Here is a 10,614-nt window from a genome sequence, read left to right on the forward strand (position 1 = left end):
ATTGGGACAGGCTGTCTTATACCAATTTCCCATCTCCTCTGGGAAGAGAAACATCCTGTAAGGAGGTCATCCTGAGATGGTCCCACAGTGTGACTCACTAGAGGGAAATGCCAAAAGCTTTGGGGCAAAAATAAACAAAAGTGAAAAAAATATGTCCATTCTATCAAACAAAACAAAACAAAACAGCCGGGAGTGGTGCTGCACTGGCAAATTGAAGCTGATCTTGGACAGGATGGAGGGTGTAGTGAAGAGGGATTTTGTTTAGTAAATTAGATACTGGGTAGTTTGTTGAGGGTTCAATTTCACCAGCATATACTTTTCTGGGTAGGGCTGTGAAGGACAGAGGGAAAGGAATCTCTAATAAGACATGGTTCCCTCAAATGAGCTTCTTCTGCCCCTGAAAAATCTTAACGTCCGTTAGCCTAGAGCCTAAGTTCTAAGAGTCTTTAAGAGTTCTAGTTCTAAGGTCTTCAAGAGTTGCAGTTTCTTATGCATTGAGAAATGTAATTCTCTTTTGGCCTCTTAAGTAAATAAATCAAACACTATGTAGCTTTGCCTCTACATCATATTTTTCCCTTGTTGGGTGGTCAGAGAGTTAAATAGATGAGCCAGCCTGGGGAGCATGTGATTTTCAAATCCAATTCCAAATTTTCTGGGATTTTCAACTCTTTAGGGAATTTTTTTTTGGTCCCTGGGCTTGAATAGAGTCGATAGTCACATATTTGAGTTGACAGTCACATATTTAATTTAATAATACAAGGACAAGAAAAATTTTCAATAAGCTGGAGATACTATAAACTTGAATTGGGTGGTTTAAAAACACTAGGGCCAGTAATTCCCATGGACTTTGTCTTTTGGTGAAGACAATACTGACAAGATTAAGAATGCAGACAGATTCCTATTATTATTTCTTATTTCTTCAGTTCAGTTCAGTTGCTCAGTCGTGTCCGACTCTTTGAGATCCCATGAACTGCAGCACGCCAGGCCTCCCTGTCCATCACCAACTCTCGGAGTCCACCCAAACCCATGTCCATCGAGTCGGTGATGCCATCCAACCATCTCATCCTCTGTCACCCCCTTCTCCTCCTGCCTTCAATCTTTCCCAGCACCAAGGTCTTTTCAAATGAGTCAGCTCTTCGCATCAGGTGGCCAAAGTATTGGAGTTTCAGCTTCAACATCAGTCCTTCCAATGAACACCCAGGACTGATCTCCTTTAGGAAGGACTGGTTGGATCTCCTTGCAGTCCAAGGGACTCTCAAGAGTCTTCTCCAACACCACAAGTCAAAAGCATCAATTCTTCGGCACTCAGTTTTCTTTATAGTCCAACTCTCACATCCATACATGACCACTGGAAAAACAATAGCCTTGACTAGATGGACCTTTGTTGGCAAAATAATGTCTCTGCTTTTTAATATGCTGTCTAGGTTGGTCATAACTTTCCTTCCAAGGAGTAAGCGTCTTTTAATTTCATGGCTGCAATCACCATTTACAGTGATTTTGGAGCCCAGAAAAATAAAGTCTGACACTGTTTCCCCATCTATCTCCCATGAAGTGATGGGACCCGATGCCATGATCTTCGTTTACTGAATGTTGAGCTTTAAGCCAACTTTTTCACTCTCCACTTTCACTTTCATCAAGAGGCTCTTTAGTTCTTTTTTACTTTCTGCCATAAGAGTGGTGTCCTCTGCATATCTGAGATTATTGATATTTCTCCTGACAATCTTGATTCCAGCTTGTGCTTCCTCCAGCCCAGAGTTTCTCATGATGTACTCTGCATATAAGTTAAATAAGCAGGGTGACAATATACAGACTTGATGTACATCTTTCCCAATTTGGAACCAGTCTGTTGTTCCATGTCCAGTTCTAACTGTTGCTTCCTGACCTGCATACAGGTTTCTCAAGAGGCAGGTCAGGTGGTCTGGTATTCCCATCTCTTTCAGAATTTTCCCCAGTTTATTGTGATCCAAACAGTCAAAGGCTTGGCATAGTCAATAAAGCAGAAATAGATGTTTTTCTGGAACTCTCTTGCTTTTTCGATGATCCAGCGGATGTTGGCAATTTGATCTCTGTTTCTCTGCCTTTTCTAAAACCAGCTTGAACATCAGGAAGTTCACAGTTCACGTATTGCTGAAGCCTGGCTTGGAGAATTTTGAGCATTACTTTATTAGCATGTGAGATGAGTGCAGTTGTGGGGTAGTTTGAGCATTCTTTGGCATTTTCTTTCTTTGGGATTGGAATGAAAACTGACCTTTTCCAGTCCTGTGGCCACTGCTGAGTGTTCCAAATTCGCTGGCACATTGAGTGCAACACTTTCACAGCGTCGTCTTTCAGGCTTTGAAATAGCTCAGCTGGAATTCCATCACCTCCACTAGCTTTGTTCGTAGTGATGCTTCCTAAGGCCCTCTTGACTTCACATTCCAGGATGTCTGGCTCTAGGTGAGTGATCACACCATAGTGATTATCTGGGTCGTGAAGATCTTTTTTGTACAGTTCTTCTGGGTATTCTTGCCACCTCTTCTTAATATCTTCTGCTTCTGTTAGGTCCCTACCATTTCTGTCCTTTATTGAGCCCATCTTTGCATGAAATGTTCCCTTGGTATCCCTAATTTTCTTGAAGAGATCTCTAGTCTTTCCCATTCTGTTGTTTTCCTCTATTTCTTTGCATTGATCGCTGAGGAAGTCTTTCTTATCTCTCCTTGCTATTCTTTGGAATTCTGCATTCAAATGGGTATATCTTTCCTTTTCTCCTTTGCTTTTTGCTTCCCTTCTTTTCACAGCCATTTGTTAGGCCTCCTCAGACAGCCATTTTGCTTTTTTGAATTTCCTTTTCTTGGGGATGGTCTTGATTCCTGTCTCCTTACTTCTTACTCCACACAAATCCCTAAATTCCCAACAGAGGTACCATCAAAAAAAAAAAAAAAGACCAGATTTAGAGAGATAGGGGTAGCATGCTTGGAAAAGACCACAAAAGGAGGTCAATAGAGATGGGTCCTGAACCACCACAGGGCAGCATGTGGTGGCCGTCCCAGGGAATGAAGTGTATTTTAGGGTCCCCCATTTTCCCCTGCTCCCCTTGTAGATGCAACAGCTGCCTGGAAACCACAAGTACGGCTGGTCTTCATGATGAGCTCTTTCTCCCCTTCTGCTGCACACCATCAGTACAGAAAACAACTGCCCTGGAGGGCAGGTGATGATGGGCTACCCTGAGGACAGACGTACAGCACGGGGAAAGCAGCACAGAGCTGGCAACGTGGGCAATGAATAGTCGCTACTTTTCCATGTTTATTATGTTGAGGGATTCTGGCATCTTATGAAGTCCCCCAAAAAACAAATTTCCAATGAATGGCATAACAATAGTCTAGCAGAGAGAGTAACTCATTAGAAAAGACCCTGATGCTGGGAAAGATTGAGGGCAGGAGGAGAAGGGGACAACAGAGGATGAGATGGTTGGATGGCATCACTGACTCAGTGGACATGAGTTTGAGCAAGCTCCAGGAGACGGTGAAGGACAGGGAAGCCTGGCATGCTGCAGTCCGTGGGGTCACAAAGAATCGGGACACAACTTAGTGAATGAACAACAACAACAACAACAACAAGGTCTTAAACAAGATATACAATGTGAAAGCTTTTTCTTCTCACATCTGCCTGGATAGATTTCATAAAACTACCATAAAAGTATTCTGTATTTACTGGAGAGAAAACTTGACGCTGAACAGATCTGCCCTACTGTTCTTCAGGAATTGACTGTATATTCACCAGAGCATCTGTTACAAATGGTTCCCATGATCAAACTCCAAATGACACACTGAGTGTTTCCCTTATTCTCAGCAAGTGGCCTTGCCTCCTACTCTACTGAGATGATCAAAAGAATCCAACACTGGATCCCCTAATTTTGCTCCTTCACCCCAAAACACTGCTGCAGCATTATTACACATATTCTCTTTCTACCTTGGGAAAGTCATGACCTCTCTTCTGAGCCCCTCATCCACAGCTCCAACTGTCCTGATGGAAGCTCAGACTTAATATGACTATTCTGGTCCTCTTTTCCCCCAAATTAGAAGCTCCTCTTGGTTTTCTTGCCTGCTGAGAACACCCCCATTCTTGTAATCACCATCCTTCTCTTGCCTTTCTCTTCTCTTCAGCTGTTGCTGCTGCTGCTTATTCGCTTCAGTCGTGTCTGACTCTGTGCAACCCTATGGCCTGCATCCTGCCAGGTTCCTCTGTCCATGGGATTCTCTAGGCAAGGGTACTAGAGTGGGTTGCCATGCCCTCCTCCAAGGGACCTTCCCGACCCAGGGATCAAAACCAGGTCTCCTGCATTGCAAGCAGATTCTTTACCGCTGAGCCACCAGGGAAGCCCCTCTCTTATTCAACCAGTGGTCAAATCCTATTTACTCTACTTCAGCAATATCTTTTGCATCTCCATCCTCTTTTTCCTTTCTATTTCTAAACTACTTCTCAGCCTGCTAAGGGTTCTTACTGCTTCTAGCCTTCCCATCACCAGTTCCAACTATTAATCCATCCTAGATGGTATTGCAATTTCATTTCCTAATGCACAACTCTAATCTATCTACTGACCCAATGGCTGCCAAATACTGTCAAGTTAATATCAAAACACCCTGACTTTCAAGCCTTGTCACAAGCTGATTCTACCTATTTTTGGTAGGGAGATCTTTTCCCACTGCTCAAAAACAACAGTCACATCAGGCTATTTGCCCTCACATATATACTGTCTCCATTTTACCTTTGCTAATGCCTCTCTTTTCTATCCATCACGCTCTGTGAAACGAAATACTCCAAGCCTTCAAGGCTCATTCCAAAGTACAAGATGCCTTAAGCCTTCCTCCTGGCTTGGTTTCTCTGTTCCCACTCCTGCCTGAAAAGAACCACTTTCTTCCCTGCAATGGCTGCTTCACTCCTTTAACATACATTTCTGTCTTGTGTCAGAGTTGTCCAAAGTTGTTCTTGTTCGTTCCCCATTTGAACAGGTAGCAGACTCCATATCCCTTGCTTCAGGGAGGTCAGGGGCAGAATAAGAAACAGAATAATTTCTGGCTCTTTCTTTTTAAAAGCCAGAGGCCCATGGGGAGGATAGAGTTTTAAAGAAGGTTAGTGGCTTGGAAAAACAGGAGAAAAACATCAGACTAAAAGGAAATTCTTCCAATTAGGGGTGGAAGCAACTTCTGATGATTCTGCTACCCAGCAGAGGCCATAATGGGGAAAGACTCTGAGAGGAACAGCTTTTGGATGAAGCATCTGGGGAGCTGGGGCCATGGGCAGTAACATTTTCAGTCTTGCCCAGAAGCAGCAGATAGCCAACAGGTATGAAGGCACCATGGTGAGGGACACAATGGGATGGGCTGCTCAGCAGAGGACCTTTTCCAAAGCCCTTATTACTGCATAAGATTCTTGAAAACTTACAACTCCCCCACACTACTCCCATCCCTGGTGATGGGGGGAATGGAGCAGAGCAACAAATGAGATGACATTTCCCACAAACACAGCAGGGTAGATGTGCAGAGTTTTTAAATGATTGTAAAAAACAGAGATACCATCTCTTTATCACCTGAATGTGTGGACTGATATTCCTTCTTGATTTGTTTAAATACACATATCACAACGCCTCCCTTGAGGAAAATTCAATTCAACAATATTTACTGAGTGCCCACTATGTGACAGGCACCCTTCTAGATGGACAGAGATATAGCAATGAACAAGCCTGAAGACCCCTCCTCCAAGGCATTACATTTTGGTGGGAGGTTAGTGTTCAAGTACAACACGCCTAGAGGGATACCTATCGACATGAGCCACACAAAAAAATCAGAGCACTACAGGGAATCCAGTGTGGTGGGAAGTGAGGGCAGGATTACATAGGTGGTGGGAAAAGCCCTCCTGACATGCTGCCATTCGAGCTGGGTCTGAAGGAAGGGCAGGAGGGAGCCCACCCGTATCTGAGCAAGTACACTGCCAACACTGCGGGACCAGCCAGGACGCCCGGCCCACAGAAAGCTCAGGCTCTGAACCAAGAGGAGGACCACTGCTGTCAGAGACATGAGAGGCAGTGGAGCAAGGTGAAGACCTGGAATTCTCTCAGCTTTGCTCCCTCTGCAGGGTGCCACGCTCAGAATGTGCGCTCAGGAAGTATTTAACTGAGTGAAGGGGGAGCCGAGCATCAAGCATCACTGATTATACCACAATGAGAAGTTATAGCTAATGCATAAAAATATGCATATATATATGACACAAAAATGATCCATAAGCTCACAGCCAGATATAACCAATTTTAAAATTTAAATACTAGTCCTACTAGTCTTTTATTATTGGTAGATTCTGATTTTTTCACATTTGAGACAACATATGTCCTGTTTTTTTCACTTAATCCTATTGCGATTTGTAATATCATCCATTAACTCACTGAAGTGACACTGACATGCATCTCTAGCTGGTTTCAGTACCTTGGACAAAGTGGTAACAAGGTGACTGACTTTTTATTAAGGGCCACAAGGGGTGCTCAGAAGCCACTGAATTTTATGAGGAGGGGGCTCCACGGGCCACCAAACTTGTAGACAGAGAAAGTGTAACAGCATGGATATCCTGGCTCCAGGATGCCCACTGCTAACAGAGGGAACGTCCTGGCTTCCCTATGCACAGGGCATGGTCACCATTAGCAAGATTGTGCTTGTGAATTTTCCCGTCCCTCTGGGTTTGAGGCATTGGAACAGTTCCTAAAAGAGTCATTTTGTTCCCCTCGGGTCTCTGTTTTACTCTAGTAACTGCCCCCACCTGTTCCTAATGTTCTCTCTGGAGGGAAAATTCAGCTTGATTCAGCGTCTATAACCTGTGGCATTCTAAAAGAGCCAGACCATGTTGTAACACAAGTCAAACATAGCTCAAACTCCAAGGATAATAACCATACCTTAGAAAATATAAAATGTATTTATTTTCAGTGTCCAGGATTATAAACTCTTCAACTAATAAAGTAAAACATGTGCCTAGGTTTAAAAAAAAAAATCAGAAAGGACTTAATAGAAATCGAGCCTAAGCTCTGATGCAGCTTCCTTTCCTTCCATCTGCTTTGGGAATGGCTCTTTCTGGAAAAGCTGTAATGCCTGTGCTAGGGTATCCTCTTAGCCCCCAGAGGAATATAATGGGCGTGTTCATGGCCAAAAAGGAAGACCCTATTACGTGTTTTTGGAGTAAATGCAGATTTTTACAAATGAATCAACATTGCTACAGCTTGAGGATGATTTAGGCTGGTTGCTGCAGCTACTTTTTTGCCTATGAGCAACAAATTAATTTATTCAAGACCTGCATTACTGAAAGGAAAACAAAACGGAGGCAGGACAAAATTAATGGGAAACTTAAGAAAATCACAACCACCAACAAACAACCCTCAGTTTGGCTAAGATAATTAGAGCCAGATGGAGGAGGGAGCCCAGGTAACCAGATGGTTAGGATGAATCTAAGGACAGAAACGGCTGTGCCTCAGCCAGCACAGTCCCAAACCTTCAAACCACTTGGAGTAGCAGAGAATATTTCCTTTTTTCCTCTTTGTCTTCCTTCCACTTTTCTTCCTCTTTCCCCTTCCCCTCTAGCAATGGGGATGTTCCATGTTGGAGCTCTTCTAAACAAGAAGGCACAGTGAGATGGAGCTGGGCACCAAAACCAAGGTGCAGGGGTGGGTGGAATAGAGCAAAGCGTCCAGGACTTTAGTCACGATCATTCTCCCAAACTCTGGGTTTCCAAAGGACTCCCATCCAAGGGATAATAAAAGGCACATTCAGCTGTTCTAAGCCTGTCCTACAATTTCTGGTGGGCTGTTGGACGCTTTGAGCTTAACCAGACCTGTGCATATCCTCTGTCTAATTCTATCATGTGGCTTCTAATGCCTTCATATGTAGCCTCTGGCAACAAAGCCATTTTCCAATTGCTAATATCCTCTCCCTTCAGCACTCATCCTGCCAGAATCATTTACAGCTCTGTGTCTGAATCTCCCCAGAAAACAGATTTATTTTATTTTATTTTTTTTTTTTGGGCGAGATGGTTTCCGGAAAACAACCCTTTCCACAGGACAAATGAATATAGAAGTTCTATTCATGACAATCAGCACAATAGTGAAGAAATTCAGGGATCTTGATGCCTCATTAAGGACAAGAAAGTTGCATAAGTTCTTTATGTAGTATTTTAAAATGTATGGCTCTTATCACATTTGTGACTTCACCCATTTAATGAAGAACACTAGTTTGTTCATCTTATCAACACTTGTTAATGTTTCAATTCACTCCAGAAACCCTTACAAGAAACTGCACGAGCTCTACAAAGATAAGGACTTTGGTCTATTGTGTTCAACTCCATACTCACAGTTTCTAATATAGTAGCTGGCACTTCAAAAGTATTCACTAATATTTAATGTTTAATGAACCAAGGTATTTTCCATTGGGAAACCAAAAGTCTGGCCATCTTTTGATTTGTGGTGTTCTATGTGAAACAGAACTGTTTATCTATCTTGGGGTTAAGAAGGAAAATTCTGACCTAGTTTCACTTTTAGGAAGCAACAAGACTCTTAAAATAGATTTCTATTTAGCTTCTTTTAAATGTGCAAACTACCACTAGGTATTTAGAAAGTTGATCCTTTCTTCCATTACAAATAAAAATTCCATCTTGTGTCAGAGCAGTACTCCATTATCTGCTACACCCTAAGCCCTGCCTGCAGTAACAACAGATTGCTCACCTTATGCTATGCCTAACAAGAAGACTCTGGACTGCAAAAGAAGGGCAGACTTCAAGATACATATGCTGACATTTTCTCAATTCTCTCCATCTTTGGGGAAACGAAACAGAACAAAAATAGAATTTATACATTCCAAAAATACTCCATATTGTTTTATTTTTAATCATTCTTAGCTATTTGATCTAGTAGCTGAGGATTTGAGAAAATATAAAATTTCCACCTCTGCTTTTCACTGTTAGAAAAAAACCTGATTTCATAGAACTCTAACAACTGTTGGCCAAATTCCAGATGAGGCTGTGCAGTGATTAGGAACTGACTTTTTAAAATTCTCTTTTATAATGAAATGATAGACTCAAATCCAGGCTGCTGTAGAATCTTCTCCAGAGAACAACAGTCTGTTCCAAACGTGCTGTCAGCTAGAGAGAAAACCAGTGGTGCTCCCAACAGGAAAAGTGGGCTGGGATGAAAGAGGCAGAACTGAATCCTATGAAATTCAGATGGAGATCTAAGAGTTTTCTGGGTTTTCTTTGAAGCTGAGCATAGGGAATATGTACCAGCAAGAGGTAAAACCAATTCATGATGATGTCAGACCTGGTGCTTCTGAGAGTGCCTCACAGATTGCATGTGGAATTCCCAAGAAAAGGGAAGCACATGCATTAAGAAATCTCCAATGTGCCATTGAGGATTTGGGGATGGTATTTCCATGTACCTCCTGTTTTGATAGTTTTAAAACCAATTACCATGAAATGTGGATATGATCCAGTGTGGACTTAGCCTGTGGGTGTGGTTATCAAGCAAATGAGGAAATCAATGGACCATTTATCTTAGATAACTGCTGTCTCATCTATTAAATGTTCAGTAGAAACTGTTTTGTTAACTGTAGTAGGAGTGATCATAAATCATTGTTATTTGTGACTCTTACTGAAATGTAAAACATTAAAATTTTTCCTTTTCATGCCTTCTCACTTTGGGGTACTGTTTGGAAATATACTTCATGCATATCTTCCCAGATTCAGCCCCATAAACAGGAAATGTGATTTACAGCATTTAAGCTTGCTTCCAGGTGGCCCTAGTGGTAAAGGACCTGCCAATGCAGGAGACGTAAGAGACATGGGTTTGATTCCTGGGTCGGGAAGATCCCCTGGAGGTGAGCATGGCAATCCACTCCTGTATTCTTGCCCGTAGAATTCTATGGACAGAGAAGCCTGGTGGGCTATAGTCTATAAGGTTGCAAAGAGTCGGACACAATTGAACAAATTAGCAGGCACGCACACAAGCTTTTGAGAGCTAAATGGGCTTGGTTATTGATTTCTTACTGCATTACCTGGGTTATTGGAAATGTATTTGTTAATTTGACTGACAATGAGGTTGACGGTATAACAGTATTACCACCAAAAGCAGCTTTGATTTTTGCCTTTAATTAGAATTTTCATACCATAGCACCTTGGATTTGTCAGGGATTCATGATTTAAAGGGATTATGTTGAAGATTATAAAAGTAGAACCCTTGTGAAAAGAGCCTGGATATCCGTCTTAGGAACCCATACCCTATTGGCCAAGTTGCTTATGAATGTTTGAGGATTCCTGTCACACTTTAAGTTGCTGTGAAAGTGTAGAGCAACCAGAAAAATTCTCCAAAGGAAAAGGCTGATTGGGAGTTGGCATGGCAACTGTAAACAGGACCCAACCTTCCCATTTTAGAGAACTCAAACAAACCTTAAGAGCTGGAAGGAGAATGCCAGAATGATCGGAATACCTAAAAGATGAGAAGATAACAAAAGTGCTGTTTAATTAAAGAAGATACAATCAGAAAACAGTAGAAGGATGGTGTTAGCAAAGAGCTAAAGAGGCTTTCATTCTTTAGTCTAGCGGAAGCAGAATATC

Source organism: Bubalus kerabau, chromosome 8, assembly GCF_029407905.1.
Source record: "Bubalus kerabau isolate K-KA32 ecotype Philippines breed swamp buffalo chromosome 8, PCC_UOA_SB_1v2, whole genome shotgun sequence".
In the NCBI taxonomy this organism is placed as follows: Eukaryota; Metazoa; Chordata; class Mammalia; order Artiodactyla; family Bovidae; genus Bubalus; species Bubalus kerabau.